The sequence below is a fragment of the Eubalaena glacialis genome, chromosome 17 (assembly GCF_028564815.1).
Source record: "Eubalaena glacialis isolate mEubGla1 chromosome 17, mEubGla1.1.hap2.+ XY, whole genome shotgun sequence".
NCBI classification, from domain to species: Eukaryota; Metazoa; Chordata; class Mammalia; order Artiodactyla; family Balaenidae; genus Eubalaena; species Eubalaena glacialis.
In genome coordinates, this window is record NC_083732.1 from 89,310,133 (window position 1) to 89,327,577 (window position 17,445).

The 17,445-nt window shown below is 48.8% G+C and overlaps 1 long non-coding RNA gene and 1 pseudogene across 1 annotated transcript; one reads left to right on the forward strand and one right to left on the reverse strand.

Annotated features, from left to right (window-relative positions):
* Positions 1 to 11,495: 11,495 nt before the first annotated feature.
* On the forward strand, positions 11,496 to 12,422 carry LOC133077079 (elongation factor 1-alpha, oocyte form-like; annotated as a pseudogene).
* A 575-nt stretch (positions 12,423 to 12,997) lies between these two features.
* LOC133077138 (uncharacterized) lies at positions 12,998 to 15,437 on the reverse strand. The gene is made up of 2 exons (XR_009697669.1): positions 14,662 to 15,437; positions 12,998 to 14,526 (listed from the first exon to the last, which is right to left on the reverse strand). It is a non-coding gene; the product is annotated as an uncharacterized LOC133077138 (long non-coding RNA).
* Positions 15,438 to 17,445: the final 2,008 nt, after the last annotated feature.

The following is a 17,445-nucleotide window of genomic DNA, read 5'->3' on the forward strand; positions in this document are numbered from 1 at the left end:
CCGCTCGGTGCGCGCCCTCCGCGGCCGCCGCTGCCGGCCCAGTGCGCCGCGACCGCGCGTCCTCCCGTCACCAGCGCAACCCCCCGCCTCCGGCCCCGCCCCCGCCCCGCACGGCCCCCGCCGCCTGGGGACGCCGCCGCGAGCCCCATGCACATGCGCTGGCGCGCGGCACGCCGGGAGCGGGAGTCCCGCCGGGGGCGTGCGCTGCATGCCGGGAGCCGGGAGCATAGTCGCGCTGGCTCCGCCCACAACGCGGGTGTGGGGTTGTCGCGCTGTCCTGGCGAGTCCGGGGATGCTTCGGGCGAAGAGGGGCGCCCCCGGCCCGGGTCACCCGGGTCCCGGGGTGCGACGGGCGGAGAGGGGCGGCTGCTGGCCAGGTGATGCCGAAGCGCTCCCTCCAGCCCCGCGGTCCGCACCACGGCCGACGTTGCCTGTCAGATCGCTCCTGAGATTCTTCCGATCCCCTTCGGTGCGGTGCAGTTGACATTCCCTACGTGTCGGTGTGGATTTGGTGTAATTTTACCTACTCAAACCATGTTGGACTTCCTGGAAAAGATTTCACTTTTCCTCGATTCTGGAAAGTTATCAGCCACTGTCTCTTAAAATATTGGCTCTCCTCCATTCTTATAGGTTCTCCCTATGTATCTGTCAGCTAAACTGGACGGCCTGTGTCCTCCGTGTCTCTACGATTTTCTCTCTTTTTGCTCTGTCATCTTAACTCTTGGTAATTGCTCAGTTAAGCCTTACTATTGTTCTCTTTAGCGTTTTCTAATCTGCGTTTAGCCTGCTCTTCAGGCTTTTAAAAATTATTATTACCTATACAGTATTCATTTCCAGAAGTTGTAGTATTTGACATGCATGTCGATATAAATGGAAGCTAACCAGCCTGAAACTCCCACAACAAAACAGAGAAGCCCACACCACTCCGTGGCCACAGCCCGGATCCCATTCGCACAAGGAACTGCAAAGGGCTGAAAGCTCAAGCTCAGAAGCCCTCAGTTGAGTTCCACTTCCGGCCTGCAGCTCACTCCCTCAGTGCACCGCTGCTGCAGTGCTTTGCCTCCCGGCTCTCTGATCCGCACTCTGTCACCACTCTTTGGCTTCCCATTTGGCCCATCCTCACATTGCACTCCCATACACAGGAAAAATGGTCTCTGCTCTCCTGTCTCTAGCTTCGGAGACCGTTGTGCACACTTGAGAAAGCCCAGTCTGGAGGAACCCCACCATTCTCCATCATGAATGCTGCAGAAACATCACAGACCTGCGCTGGCTGGCTTCACTTTAAACTTAGAAGGAGCACTTCACACTCCTTGGCAATCTTGTGATTTTTCTCCAGAGGGTGAGTCTCCCATTCCCCAAAGTGAGCATAGGAATTTCTTAGGCCTCTCTAGTTGAGCCTCCCAGATGAGAACAAAACTTCTTATCACCAAACCCAAAGGCCCGCCCATATCTATCCCTGCCCTTCACCTTCCCTCCTGAAAATGGGCAGGCAGTTTCCCTGCTCCTATACAAGGCAGGCCCTCCTCTGATGAACTGGGACCCACTCCCTCTGGCATTCTCAAAGATTTTGTTCATCTGTCTCCTCTCCTGCATCATCTGTTTGTCTCTCTCTGTTTTATTATTTGCATGAGCATACAAAGCCACTGATATTTCTCGTTATAAAAACAAAATGCCTCCTTTAACTCCACTTATCCCTCCCAGGTCCCTGGGTCCCCTGGTGGCCATGCTTCACAAAAGACTTGCCTGCACCTCACCATCATATTGTTTTTGTTTGTTGGTTTTGTTTTGTTTTTTATTGAAGTATAGTTAATTTACAACGTTGTTAGTTTCAATTGTATAGCAAAGTGATTCAGTTATACATATCTTTTTCAGATTCTTTTCCATTATAGGTTATCACAAGATATTGAGTATAGTTCCTTGTGCTATACAGTAGGTCCTTGTTGTTTACCTATTTTATATATAGTAGAGTGTATCTGTTAATCCCACACTACTAATTTGGGATGAATGGATAAAGATGTGGTACATATATACAATGGAATATTATTCAGCCATAAAAAAGAATGAAATGATGCCATTTGCAGCAACATGGATGGACCAGAGATTATCATACTAAGTGAAGTAAGTCAGACAGAGAAAGACAAATATCGTATGATATCACTTATTTGTGGAATCTAAAAAAATGATACAGGGAATTCCCTGGCCGTCCAGTGGTTAGAACCTGGGGATTTCACTGCTGTGTCCTGGGTTCAATCCCTGGGCAGTGAATTAAGCCGCAAGCCGTGTGGCATGGCCAATAAATAAATAAATAAATAAATAAATATGTTTTTAAAGATACAAATGAACTTATTTACAAAACAGAAACAGACTCACAGACATAGAAAACAATCTTCTGATTACCAAAGGGGAAGGTGGGGAGGGCTACATTAGTAGTTTGGGATAAATTAGGCTCATTTTATTTGAAAACATACATGTGAAATTCGTACATAAAAATTGTTAACTGAATGCCAACATACAAAAACACAGAATGCTTAAGAATATACAAGAACGTAAGGATAGGGGCTTCCCTGGTGGTGCTGTGGTTAAGAATCTGCCTGCCAATGCAGGGGACATGGGTTTGAGCCCTGGTCCGGGAAGATCGCACATGCCGCGGAGCAACTAAGCCCGTGTGCCACAACTACTGAGCCTGCTAGAGCCCACGAGCCACAACTACTGAGCCCGTGAGCTACAACTACCGAAGCCTGTGTGCCTAGAGCCGGTGCTCCGCAACAAGAGAAGCCACCGCAATGAGAAGCCCGCGCACCGCAACGAAGAGTAGCCCCTGCTCACCACAACTAGAGAAAGCCCGTGGGCAGCAACGAAGACCCAACACAGCCAAAAATAAATAAATAAATAAATAAATTTTTTAAAAAAAGAATGTAAGGATAACATAACATCAGAAAAATCTATCAGTGTAATTTAGCATATCATCAGACTAAGGATAAAATCACCTCCGTCTCTCAATTGTTGATAAAAGTCAGCATCTCTTTATGATCAAAAAAATTTTAACTGAGACTACAAAGGAAACTTTATTAACCGGGTAAAGGCTATATACCAAAATCCCACACAAATTATTTTCAACAGAGAATCTTTGGATACAAACCCTTTAAGGTCAGGGGCAAGAAAGGATGCCTACTAATGTTGGTGGGTGGAGGTGGGTGTGCTCAGCCGATGCAACAATAAAAGAAAAAAAAGAGCCTAAGGATTAGAAGAGAATAACCTAAAGTCTCAAAAATTGAAGATAATATGAAATTCTACACAGAAAATATACAGAATCAACAAAGTATCAGAATCAGTGAGTTCAATAAGATCTGCTCACAAAACCCAACAATGGTTCTCTACAGATGAGAAACCACCAACTGGAAAATATGATGGAAAGTGAGATGCCCTTCACAACACCAACAGAAGCTATAAACCATGTAGGCATTAAGCTAATTAAAAATATACAAAACCTTTATAGAGGACACATAAAAACTCTATGAAAGTATCTTAAAAGAAAGCCTAAATAAATGGAGAAACATACAATGTTCATGGACCAGATGGCATAACACTGTAAAGATGTCAATGCTCACTAAAGTGGTCTAAAAAACCAAAATATTAATAATCTAGTTCTAGTAAGATTTTTTTTTTCTAGTAAGATTTTTTGAGGAATGTGAAAAACATATTTTTTAGATATACATGGAAGAATAAAAGTCTACAAATAGCTAGTTCAGTTTTGAAGGAGGACATACAGCAGGCAGGTACTCTACCAGATGTTAGGATCTACTCAAAAGCAATGGTACTTGATAGGCCCAGGAACACAAATGGACCAATAGAACAGAAAAAAGAATTCAGAATCTCACTAATGTATAAAAAGTAATGGGGAAAGATTGATTATTTAATGTATTCTTTGTTGAGGAATTATTTGAAGAAACATGAAACTGGATCCACATCTAATATGTATAAAATTGGGTTCCCAATAGATTATCCACATAAATATGAAAAGCAGAAGAAAGTAAAACTGAAATACTTCTAAAAAAAAATAGAGAGGTGAATCTTTATGACCTTGGAGAGGGTAAAGACTTATTAAAACCACAAAACTACAAGCCACAAGGTAAACAATTAGCTAATTTGACTACCTCTGATTTAATTTCTATTAAACAGATGACATCACAGTTAAAGTTAATAGATGATGGACTAGCAGAAGACATTTGCAATCTAAATCTGACAAGAAATCGGTATCTAGAATATACAAGAGCTCTTGCGTATTAACAACAAAACAAAACAAAAAACAGGAACTCCAATAGAAACATAGGCCAGAAACAAAAACAAAAACAAAAATACATATGAAAAAACAATTCACGAAGGGGGAAAGCCCACATGGTATTTGAGGAGATCATGAAACTCACTAGGAATCCATTAAGGACAAATTGAAACAACCATGATATGCATCTGATTGGCAAAAATAGGAACACTGTATAACACTTAGTGTTGGGGAAGGTGTAGTGAATTGGGAACTCTCAGGCACGGCTACTGGGAGTGTAAATGTACTCAGCAGCTCTGAAGGGCAACCTAGCGGTAGTCAGTGAAATTAAGCGTGCAGATACCTTATGAACAAGCAAGCCGTTCTTGGATAGATAATCCAGAGGAATTTTCATTCCTAGGGACCAGGTAAAAAGATACTCAGCACTACGTGATTTGCAGTGATGGGGAATAAGAGGCAACTTAGGTATCCATCATCAGGGACAGACGCGCAGACTGACAGTGCTACGCAGCAGTTAGGGACAAAGAACCAGAGGTATGGAGAACAAGAGAAGATCCTAAAAGCAAGGCGCTGCGTAAAAAATTAAGTGAAGTGGGCTTTATAGCACAACATGTAAATTAAGTCACATACACCACACAACAGTGCATATTTTACAAGGAAAAAACATATTAAGGACGTGTATAAAACACCTGCACCTACGTGATGGAAAGGAAGAGCTGCGGAGTCAAGGATACGTTGATAAACGAGGAGAAGCGCCTGCTCCAGACAGGAAAGGGCCCGGGGCCTGCGTGCAAAGGCGCCGCCTCCCCTCCGCTGCCCGGCCGCACGCAATCCCACTGAGGACCCCTGTTCTTCCCACTCGCCCCTGCAGGACGGGGCCAGGAAGACAGGGTGCTCCAGCATCACCTCTGGCTCCGTCCCGGCTGGGCGGCGGCGCGCGAGCAGCGGCCTGGCGCCCCGAGGGCCCGAGCCCAGGCGGGACAGCGTGGACCCGCTGGGACCCGCTCTGGCCTCCTGACCACGCCCCTCACGACCGCCCCTGCACCGGGTCACGCCCCCAACACCCTCCTCGCCCCTTCCTTGACCGCGCCTCCCTCCGGACCTTGGCTTCGCCGCGTCCCTCTGATCCCAGTCACGCCTTCCCGGGCCACGCCCCTTGCCCAAGGACACTCCCCCAGGAGACAGCCTCTTAAGCTCCTCGACGCTCCGCCCTGACCACGCCCCCGTGGACTTCACCGGGGCCACGGCCCCACGGCTCACTCCCTCAGGGCCCCCTCTCCCCAGCTGGCTCTGGGCTGTCAAACCCAATCAAATCCCTTCCCTCCAGTCCGAGGGCCGCTCCCCACCTGCAGTGGGCTCTGTGCCAGGTCTGGGGCTCTGCCCACGAGCAGGGACAGGCTGATGGTCCCCTGGGTTGGTGGTAACTGGTTTCCATCTTAATCCGATTACAGCTCATCAGAAATTGCTTAGGTGTTCTATCAGGGACGCTCTTTATTCCCCAAGGAAGCTGCCTCGGCACACCAGGCTTGGTATAATTTTTCCTTTACGGTAGGTATTGTCATCATTCTCTCTTCCGGGTGGAGACGCTGAGCACAGAGTTGAGAAGCTTGGCCAAGGTCGCCCAGCAGTCCGCTGATAGGACCAGGGGCTCAGCCCCACGCGTCCTAGGGAGTTTAGAGGAGAGGGGTGGACGCGCCCCCACCCGCTCTTTTTCCTCCCCTGCAGGAGGCTGGTTGCTGAGACGTCAAACAGCCTTCAGACCTCCTTTGATTTTGCTGCCTGGAAAATAAGACAGGCTGACTTCTTTTTTAAAATATTTTAAACTTTTATTGAGATATAATTGACATACAATAAACCACACAAATTTAAAGGATACAATTTGATGATAAGCTTTTTTTTTTTTTAAATGTCTTCCTTGTCTTTTATTCTTTTTTCTTTATAAATTTATTTATTTATTTATTTTTGGCTGTGTTGGGTCTTCGTTTCTGTGCGAGGGCTCTCTCTAGTTGCGGCAAGCGGGGGCCACTCTTCATCGCGGTGCGCGGGCCTCTCACCATCGCGGCCTCTCTTGTTGCAGAGCACAGGCTCCAGACGCGCAGGCTCAGCAGTTGCGGCACACGGGCCCAGCTGCTCCGCGGCATGCGGGATCTTCCCAGACCAGGGCTCGAACCCGTGTCCCCTGCATTGGCAGGCAGACTCTCAACCGCTGCGCCACCAGGGAAGCCCTGATGATAAGCTTTGATGTATTGTTTAATTCTTAATTTCACATCTGTGAAAGAATTACCACAATCAAGACAATGAACGTGGCTGGCACTTCCCCAGTCTTGCAGGCCCCAATGAATCCGCCCTCTTACCCTCCCCCACCCCATCTCCAGGGAACTCTGCTTTCTGTCACTATTAGGTCAGTTTCATTTTCTAGAATTTGTTGTAAATGGAATCCTTTTCTCCTAGGGTAAACACCTAGGAGTAGAATGGATGGCTCATATGCGAGGTGTATGTTGGACTTTTTATGAAGCTTCCAAACCATTTTCTACGTGGCTGCACCACTTTCCATCCCCACCAGCAGTGATGAGGGTTTCATTTCCTGCACATCCTCACAGACTCTTGACATGGCCAGTCTTTGTTTAAATTGTGGTAAGACACACACACACACACACACACCATAAAATTACCATCTTAATCATCTTTAAGTGAACAGTTCAGTAGTGGTAAGTATATTCATATTGTTGTGCAACAGCGCTCCAGATCCAGATCTTGCAAAACTAAACCTCTCTGCCCATTAAACAACTCCTTATTCCTCCCTCCCATCAGCCACTGGCAACCACCACTCTACTTTCCATTTTTATGAATTTGATTACTTTAGATACCTCATATAAGTGGAATGTATTTGTATTTGTCTTTTTGTGACTGACTTATTTCACTCAACATAATGTCCTCCAGGGTCATCTATGTTGTAGCATGTGTCAGAATTTCCTTCTGTTTTAAGGCTGAGTAATATTCCATTATATATACACATCACATTTTGTTTATCCATTCATCGATGGACACTTGGGTTGCTTCTACCTCTTTACTATTATGAATAATGCTGCTATGAACATGGGTGTGCAAATATCTCTTTGAGATCCATCTTTCAGTTCTTTTGGGTATATACCCAGAAATGGGATTGCTGGATCAAATGGAAGTTTTTTGGTGTTTTTTAGTTTTTTAATAAATTTATTTATTTTATTTATTTCTTTTTGGCTGCATTGGGTCTTCATTGCTGTGCGTGGGCTTTCTCTAGTTGCGGCGAGCGGGGGCTACTCTTTGTTGCGGTGCCAGCCTTCTCATTGTGTTAGCTTCTCTTGTTGCGGAGCACGGGCTCTTGGCGCGGGCTTTGGTAGTTGTGGCAGCAGGCCTAGTTGCTCCGCGGCATGTGGGATATTCCCGGACCAGGGCTCGAACCCGTGTCCTCTGCACTGGCAGGCGGATTCTTAACCACTGTGCCACCAGGGAAGTCCCCAAATGGTAGTTTATTTTTAATATTTTGAGGGACCTCCATACTATTTCCCACAGAGGCTGCACAAATTTACATTTCTACCAAAAGTGTCCATGAGTTCCAGTTTCTCCACATCCTCACCAACAATTGTTATTGTTTTATTTTTTTTATAGGCACCATCCTAATGGGTGTGAAATGGTATTTCATTGTGGTTTTGATTTGCATTTCCCTAATTATTAGTGATGTTTAGCATCTTTTTGTCGCTTCGTTGGCTATTTGTCCATCATCTTTGGAGAAATGTCTGCTCAAGTCCTTTGCCCATTTTTAAATCTGGTATTTGTTTTGTTGTTGTTGTTGTTGTTGAGTTGGAATTCTTAATATATTTTGGATATTAACCTCTTATTAGATATAGGATTTGTAAATATTTTCTCCAGTTCTTTGGGTTGCCTTTTCACTCTCTTGATTGTGTCCTTTGATGCACAGAAAAGTTTGTCTGATGTAGTCCAATTTACCTATTTTTGCTTTTATTGTGTGTGCTTTGGTGTCATATTCAAGAAATCTTTGCCACATTCAACGTTATGAAGCTTTTCCCATTTTCTTCTATGAGTTTAGTGGCTTTAGGCCTTTGATCCATTTTCCATTTTTTAAAAAAATTAATTTAGTTATTATTTATTTATTTTTGGCTGTGTTGGGTCTTCGTTGCTGCACGTGGGCTTTCTCTAGTTGCGGCGAGTGGGGGCTCAGTTAATTTTTTAATACAGCATGAAATAAGGGTTCAACTTCATTCTTTTGCATGCAGATAGCCAATTTTCCCAACACCCTTTGTTGAAAACACTGCCCTTTCCTCATTAGATGCTCTTGGCACTCTGGTCAAAGATTATTTTCTCAGCGACGTGAGAGTTTATTCTTGGGCTTTCTCTTCTGTCCCATCGGTCTCTATGTCTGTCTTTTTGCCAGTGTGAGTGTGCCCAGTCTTTTTTAATTTCAGCAATTTTAATGGGTGTTCCTCATTGTGACTTAAAATTGAATTTTCCTAATGATTAATGGTGTTGAGTATCTTTTCATGTGTTTGTTTGCCACTCATAAATCTTCTCTAGGGACTTCCCTGGTGGTGCAGTGGTCAAGAATCGCCCTTCCAACGCAGGGGACACGGGTTCAAGCCCTGGTCTGGGAAGATCCCATATTCTGCGGAGCAACTAAGCCCGTGTGCCACAGCTACTGAGCCTGCGCTCTAGAGCTCCTGAGCCACAACTACTGAGCCCACGCACCACAACTACTGAAGCCCGTGCTCCTAGAGCCCGTGCTCCGCAACAAGAGAAGCCACCACAATGAGAAGCCCGTGCACTGCAAGGAAAAGTAGCCCCCGCTCTCCGCAACTAGCGAAAGCCCGTGCGCAGCAAGAAGACCCAACGCAGCCAAAAGTAAATTAAAATAAATAAATAAATAAAAATCTTCTCTAGTGAGGTATCCGTTCACATCTTTTGCCTGACTGTCCCTTCTCTTTGTCCCTTTCCTCACAGCAGGAGACCCAAAGGGAGCATTGGGATGGATTATGGGCTCATGTTTTCAGGCTAGAGGAGACAAGTGGATGACACTGAATGATGGGGTTTGGTGGAGGGCAATGGAGAGGAGGACCCGGACGTGTGTCCAGCAGCCTCCCAGCCTCTCGGGCCACCTTGGCCCCTCCCACCTGGGCTGGACCCAGAGATGAGTGCCCAGGACTCCTTGGGGGGAGTCTCACCTTCTGTTCCCCAGGGTTACTAGCCGGAGTGCAGGCCATGGCTCGGGACACGTGTGGACCCACGTCTGTGTTCAGGGAAGCTGGACTGTTTGGTGGGCACAGCTGCTCGATAAGGCCATGTCCCCAGGTGTGTCCAGGGCAGGGACTGGCTCCCAGGACCTGTGCACTGTCCAGGACATCTGCCTGTGCCTTAGGTCTGGGATCATCCAATCGCAAGGAGTGGGAGCCCTGGGTGCTGCTCACCGTGAGGAGAAGACCCAGCTGGGAGGACACAGAGTTGGCTCACACAGATGGCAGGAGGCTGGCCTGGAAGCCTGGGACCCCTCTGTCCCCACCGCGTGGACTTTCTCTCCTCTCTATCTCTCTGTGGAGTTTGGTTCCTCTGCTTCTGCACGTGGGGCCCCTCACCCTGGCACTAAGTGCATTGTCTGTGTCACTAGCCCTTGCAGGGACGGGCACCTGCCCCTCAGCTGTACAGAGGCTCAGAGAGCCTGCAGCACCCAGCCCAGTCAGCACGGCCTGGGGGAGGCTCCAGGACAGGCACAGGGACCGGTGTGGACGTCCCTTAAGGCAGCAAGTACCTGTTTAACTGTAAACTCCCCTCATATGGGATGTAATGGGTACAAGAAAGGCTCTGGTCATGGGCAGAGGGGGCATTCTGGGTGCCTGCCCTTGCCAGCTGCTCCCTGTTGAACAAACTGCCCACCCCCGCCCAGTTCTTGCCGTGGGTGGCCCTGCTCTGCGGGAGACATGATGCCCTTAGACCAGAGTGCAGGCAGAGGCAAAGCCAGCTGTATTCCCATCTGCAGGGGAAGCCAGTGATCTGTGATGTGGCCAGGTCTCAAAGAACGGAAGAATCAAATGTACAGAGAAAAGCAGATGGAGAAATGGGTCCGTGGATTCATGGAAAAGTGCAAAATTGCTGCAGTTAGTGCCGGGTCCCCGGAGCTTTCTTCTCCTGAGCAATGGCGAGCAGTGACCCAGTTCTTCACGAAACCCAAATGGACAGTAGCTGACGGTTTCCTACATTTCCATACTAAGTTTCTAAAATCTGGAAGCATGCAAAAGGGGAGTTACCCCGCCTCCACAATCAAGTGGAGCACCGGCCGCAGCCAACGCTGCATTCTAAAATCTGTGAAAGAACGCTCATTTGCAGCTCAATCCTCCCCAAAGCAATGAACGATAATGACATATATAGTAAGGTCCTTACAGTAGAAAATAAAGGCTAGAAAGCCACCGTGAATTTCAAACTGTAGGTATAACGGAATAGTTGGTTGTTTACATAAAATGGTTGTTGAAAAGTTTCTGGCTTTTTCCACAGTGGATTTGCTCCCAGACACAGGCGTTTAAAAACCACCACTAGGGCTTCCCTGGTGGTGCAGTGGTTAAGAATCTGCCTGCCAATGCAGGGGACACAGGTTCGAGCCCTGGTCTCGGAAGATCCCACATGCCGCGGAGCAACTAAGCCCGTGCGCCACAACTACTGAGCCTGCGCTCTAGAGCCCGCGAGCCACAACTACTGAGCCCGTGCGCCACAACTGCTGAAGCCCGCTCACCTAGAGCCCGTGCTCCGCAACAAGAGAGGCCACCGCGATGAGAAGCCCGTGCACTGCAACAAAGAGTAGCCCCCGCTCGCCAAAACTAGAGAAAGCCCATGTGCAGTAATGAAGACCCAACGCAGCCAAAAATAAATAAATAAATTTATAAAAACAAAGCAAACAACAAAAAAAATGGATCTCCATTTCCTTACCAAAAATAAATAAATAAATAAATAAATAAATAAATAAAAACCACCACTAAGCCTAAGCCAAAACTGGCAAGGAAAAGACGTCGTCGTTGCTGGATACGGAGCGCAGGTGCGTCTGCCTCTCCTGGCTCTCTGCCTCACAGCTATAGTGGGAGTAACAAAGGAGCCGTGGAGAACTGTGGGGGGTGGGGGGAGGGAGCCTCCGGGGATGGGAAGGGCTCCCCTACATGGCTTCAAACTCAGCATGAGCGCCATGTCCCCACTGACCTCCCTGGGGAGACCCAAGACCAGCCAACATTCTGTGACCATCAGTGACGCCCCAGGACACACAGACGTTATTGAAAACATGATCACAGGCGCATCTCAGGCTGACCGTGCTGTCCTGGTTGTTGCTGCTTCTGTCTCCAAGCGTGGGCAGACCCCTCCCTGAGCAGGCCCTCTGGCTTACACACTGGTGTGACACCACTAACTGCAGGTATTAACAAGATGGGCTCCACTGAGCCCTCTGCAGCCAGGAGGGATGGAAAACACCTGGTAGAGGTGGCAGTGCAGTGGAAGCGAGCTGCCCGCAGCTCGACCAGCTGACAAGCCCTCGCGTCCACCCCTCCAGCACATCCACACAATTGGTGCATTGGCACCAAGCCTGTGGGCTGAGAGGAGATGGGGGTTCTCAAACCCAGCGGAGTGGTCGCCTTTGTCCACGTGCACAGCAGTAGCTTTGAGTGAAGCTCTTCTTGGGGAGTGTGGACTTCAGTGTCAAGAACGTGTCTGTCGCTCATCGTGGCAACAGCAAGAATGATCCAGCAACGCAAGTGGCTGGCTTCACAGCCCAGGTGACTATCCTGAGCCATCCAGGCCGTGTCAGCACTGGCTGGGCATCTGTTGCCTGCAAGTCTGCTGAGGTGAAGAATGTTGGTCACTGTTCTGGGAAGAGTCTGGAAGATGGCCCCAGATTCTTGAAACCTCGTGATGCTTCATCATTGAAATGGTCCCCAGCAAGCCCATGTGTGTTGAGAGCTTCTCTGACGATCCTTCTCTGGGCCATTTTGGTATTTGTGACATGAGATGGACGGCAGCTGTGGGTGTCATCAAAGCAGTAGGTGAGAAGGCTGCTGGAGCTGGCAAGAAAGTTCAGAAGGCTAAACGAATACACTTAACCCTTGAGCCACGTGGGGATTAGAGGCACTAACTCTCCACGCAGTTGAAGATCCGGGTATAACTTTACTTCCGTATCTGCAGATTCAACAACCCCAGATATTTTTATTGGAAAAAAAAAAGCTGCATATAAGTGGATCCACAGTTCAAACCTGTGTTGTTCAAGGGTCAACTGTATTGTCCCTAATACCTGCCACCCACTCTTAGCCTGTGGTGGAAGAACGGTCTCAGGACAGTCTCAATTGGCCATTTTGGTTTAATAGTAAAAGACTGGCTAATGAGAACAATGCATCATAAAATCTTCATAAGGAAAAGAGAATGTTTTGTGGACCATTGTTGCGGGGGTGTTGCATGGCAGTTTTAAGTTACTAGTTTTTAAAATCAGAACTATTTTTTTCTTAATATTTATTTGGCTGCGCTGGGTCCTAGCTGCGGCACACGGGATCTTCGTTGTGGCACGTGGGATCTAGTTCCCTGACCAGGGATTGAACCCGGGTCCCCTGCATTGGGAGCGCGGAGTCTTAGCCACTGGACCACCAGGGAAGTCCCCAAATCAGAACTTTTTAGTGGAAACAACTGGACAAAAACTCTGTCACAGAATTTTGAGACCCATTAAAACAAAGTTTAATGAGAAAAAAAGTTTTGGATCAGATTTCCCAAGTTGACCCAATCCAAGGGGAAAGGAGGAAGGCCTGAGAGGAACAGGTGTGAGGCACAGCCACCCAGACCTCCTTCCCACCAGGCCTTGGCACAGGCCGAGCCAGGAACACCCGAGTCTTCAGAAGTCGGGAGGTGCGGATGAAGGCCAGCAGGGTGCCGGCCCAGGGGCTCCACATTGTCAGGCCTGGGGGGAGGAGCAAGCTGTTGCCTCACACAGGTCAAGAAGGGAACGGGAAGGGGGACTTCTGAGTCCTGTCCTCAACTGTGGGCTCCTCACGGGGAGAGGGAGACGCAGCCGGAGTCAGGTGCTTCCTCGGGTCCTGTTGCGGGTAACACAGGAGTGCGGTGGAGGTAGTGGTAGAGGCCAGGAAAGCTTGATGGAGGAGGACTGGAACTGCCTTGAAGACGGTGGGATGACGGCACAAGGGGACAGAAGTGGCACAGGGGACAGAAGCAGCGCAAGCAAAGGTGCAACGTAGCAAAGATGGGAATGTGACTCTGGAGCTGGCAGGGCCTGGCTTTTTGTCTCCTGGAGACTGTGGGCTCCGTCCTGGAGGCCGTGGAGCCTTGGCATGTTTTTGAGGAGCGAGGCATCGTCAAGGAGGGCTTCAGTTAATCTTCAGGCCATCCAGGAATGAGGACTGTGTGGGATCCTGGGAGGCGCTCGGTGAGGCTCATCTCACCTGTCTCCCGGGCGTAATATAGAGGCTTCTCTGTTCCTCAGAGATTGTAAATCAGTTTCTTGATTACCCAAACCTCATGATCCATTTCCTTCACGTAGGATTTGAGGGTAGAGAAGCTCTCGTGCAGCTTGCGGCTGAGTGGGGCCCCTGTGGTTAGGGAGCCAGAGGGAGGCTGTCCAGAGACAGGCTCACCAACCCCGGTCTGCTCCTCAGCTTTGCCCTGGTGCTGAGACCAGGTGCCCTGTCCTCCAGGAAGTGGACACAGAAGAGCAGAGAGCCAGGGCACAGAGGAACCCACCAAGGGCCCGCCCGTTGTCAGTGGTACCAGTGTTGCTGCCAGGAATGCACCCCTCTTTGAACACAAGTTTCAGGGGAAGCTGGGGGATCTGGGAGTGGGTCTTAAGATTCAAATTTCAGTGGCTCCAAGCACTGACAGCTGCTGTTTCCATCCCCGTTGTAGGGATCAGACTACAGGTGTGGTCACTGCCCTTGGTTGTCCGGCCACAGGTCTCCCAGACAGTGCCTGGGTGGCGTCTGCACACTTCTGGATCTTCATGTGTCCATTTTCTTTCCTCTGAGGCTTGAAGTCTAAGCGGAATGGAGGTTTCCTCAGACTTTCTCTAATGAGTGAACAAGTTTCTGCTAAGTTAAAATCATGTTCTCTTGCCCTCTTGGGAAGTAAGTTTAGGGTTGATGATGCTTTAGAGTGACTCCAAACTATTCGGTAGCACACCTGCAGCCTCTCATCTGTCCTCACAGACGCCCAACCGCACCCATTGTGAGTCCCTGGGGGGAATAACAGAAGCATGGGTTTGGGGTCGGACAGATGGATCTGAATTCACTTAGTATGCGGTCATAGACAATTTGTGTAACCCCCAACCTTAGTCTTCTTACCTGTAAGATGGGGATGTTAATACCCACCTGGTGCGTGTGGGGCACTCAGCACAACCTGTCACGTGGCAGGTACTCGATGAATGTCAGATACTGTTCTCATCACGTGGATTTTACCAGGTTCACGCCCAAAGGGCAGCAATATCTCTATGAGCTCTGAGTGCTTAGGAGATAACTGTTTCTTTCAGTTAGTGACAAGACCCAGGTTCTGACTTACAGCTGCTCGGCTCGTGCTGTGCATTTTATCCTTAACCACAGCCACCTAGAAGCCCTCCCAAGTGCTACCAGAAGTAGTTCTGACTCTCCACAGACCCCAGCTGGTCCATGAGGGTCCCCGCCACCAAGGACCGTCCCCACAGTCCTCAGACCCCAGGGTGCCGCCTCCCTCATCATCTGCGCAGACCTTAACAAGCCCCAGGGGGCCAGGGCCTCTTCAAGTTGGGTGATCAAGTGCCCCAGTGGAGTCAGCGACCGTCCTACGCCTACAACTGTATCGCAGCCCGCGCGACTCCTTTACGCTCGGCAGGCCCTGTACTCGGGACCCGGCCCACCCGGGAGGCCTCTTTTGCCGACTCCCGTCGGCCGCCCGCCTCACCAGCCAATAAGCAGCCCTGTGCCCGCCTCCGTCGGACCGACCGCGCCCCCGGGGCGCTCAGGGGAAGGTCCCCTGGGGCCAAGTCGCCTCCACCCTGCGGCAGCCGCGACTGCTCACGATGCTGGGGCCTAGCGATCCCCAAGTCAAGAGCTGAAAGAGAACGGCCGGGGCGCCGCCCGGAACCCCGCTCACCAACCCTCGGTTTCCCCAGCCCCTCAGCCACCGCGGACCGAGAAGGGCGGGCCGCCGAGCACCATAGAGTCGACGGTCTTCCCTGCGTCCTAGAGCGACTCGAGGGCGCACGCGCAGGCCCCACCCCGGGACCACTTCCGGCGGTGCGGCCCGTCCAGCGGGTGGGCTCAGCTTCTTGGGGGCGTCCGGGTCTCCGCGAGGCGCGGGGGCAGCCGTCTGACGTTGGTTAAGGGCGGATGTGACTGAGGTCCCTGCAGCTAAGGGCAGCTAGGCCTGCGGAGGCGGAGGTGGCCCAGGCGGCTGCCGCGATCTGCTTGGTCTAGGGAAGCCCCTCAGAACGCAGCTCAGTGTGAACGAAAATCCCGTATCTCCAGGCTGACTTCTCGAGCACGTGTCAAACTTTCCCAGGGATCCGGTCCGATTTACGGTCTCATCCTGCATCCGCTGGGACTGCGGCCCGTGAGGGCTCGAGTCTCCAGCCCTAGTTGACTCCAGTTACTGTCCGTCTAGGCCGGGCGAGGCGTATCTCCTTGTGGTTGTGACTTGCATATCCCTGAGAGCTAATTATGTTGAGCATCTTTTCACGTGCTTGTGGACCATCTGTATATCTTTTTTGCCCAAATACCTATTCAAATCCTTTTCCAATTTTTAAATTATTTATCTTTTTATTGTTGAGTTGTGAGAGTTATTTATATGTTCTGGATACAAGTCCCTTATTTCAAATACATGGTTTGCGAATATTTTCACACTTCCGTGCGTTGTCTTTTCACTGTCTTGATAGTATCACTTGCAGCACAAAAGTTCTTAATTTTAATGTGGTCCAATATTTCTATTTTTGTTTTGTCATGTGCTTTTGGTGTCTTTTTCAAAGAATCTACTTTCGGTTTTATTCATCCACTCTGTTTCCTTTTTTTTTTGGCACGCCACTGAGGGATCTTAATTCCCCCACCAGGGACTGAACTCTGCCGACAGTGAAAGTGCCGACAGTGAAAGTGCCAAGTTATAACCACTGGACTGCCAAGGAATTCCCTGTTTTTATATATATATATATATATTTATATTTATATTTATATTTATATACTTATTTATTTTATTTGGCTGTGTTGGGTCTTCGTTGCTGCGCACAGGCTTTCTCTAGTTGCGGCGAGCAGGGGCTACTCTTTGTTGCGGTGCATGGGCTTCTCATTGCGGTGGCCTCTCCTGTTGCGGAGCATGGGCTCTAGGCACGCGGGCTCTAGAGTACAGGCTCAGTAGTTGTGGCACCAGGGCTTAGTTGCTCCGCGGCATGTGGGATCTTCCCAGACCAGGGCTTGAACCCGTGTCCCCTGCATTGGCAGGCGGATTCTTAACCACTGTGCCACCAGGGAAGTCCCAGTTCATTTTCTCTTTATTATTTCTTTCTACTTCATTTAGGTTTGATATTTTTTGTCTAGCTTAAGTTGAACATTTAATTTGCTGATTTTTAAAATTCTGACTTAAAATTATTAAAGGACAAGTTATTTGCTAAAAGCTTATAAATTAATGGACTTAGTAATAGGCTGGTTTCTTCAAGCTTCTGGGTTATAGAAGTTGAAGAAGGTAGTAAGGGAAAGGGAAGGCCCTCGATATTTTATGGGAGGGAAATGGGCAAAAAGAGAACAAAATTCAGGATAAATGGGAGAAAAGGGCTGCCTTTTTCTCCTGACTCCATGGAATTTGTTTAATAAGTATGGGAACAGAAGCAGGTATTGTGGTTTTTCTATAGCTATCTTTTACAAGTCGATATTTCTTGCTTTTGGATCACATGGATTTAGAAAAGATATCGTTTTGTTTTTAGGCTTTTTAAATTTTTTATTTTATTTATTTTATTTTTGGCTGTGTTGGGTCTTCGTTGCTGTGCGTGGGCCTTTCTCTGGTTGCAGTGAGCAGGGGCTACTCTTCATTGTGGTGCACAGGCTTCTCATTGCTGTGCTTCTCTTGTTGCAGAGCACAGGCTCTAGGCGCGTGGGCTTCAGTAGTTGTGGCACGGGGGCTCAGTAGTTTTGGCT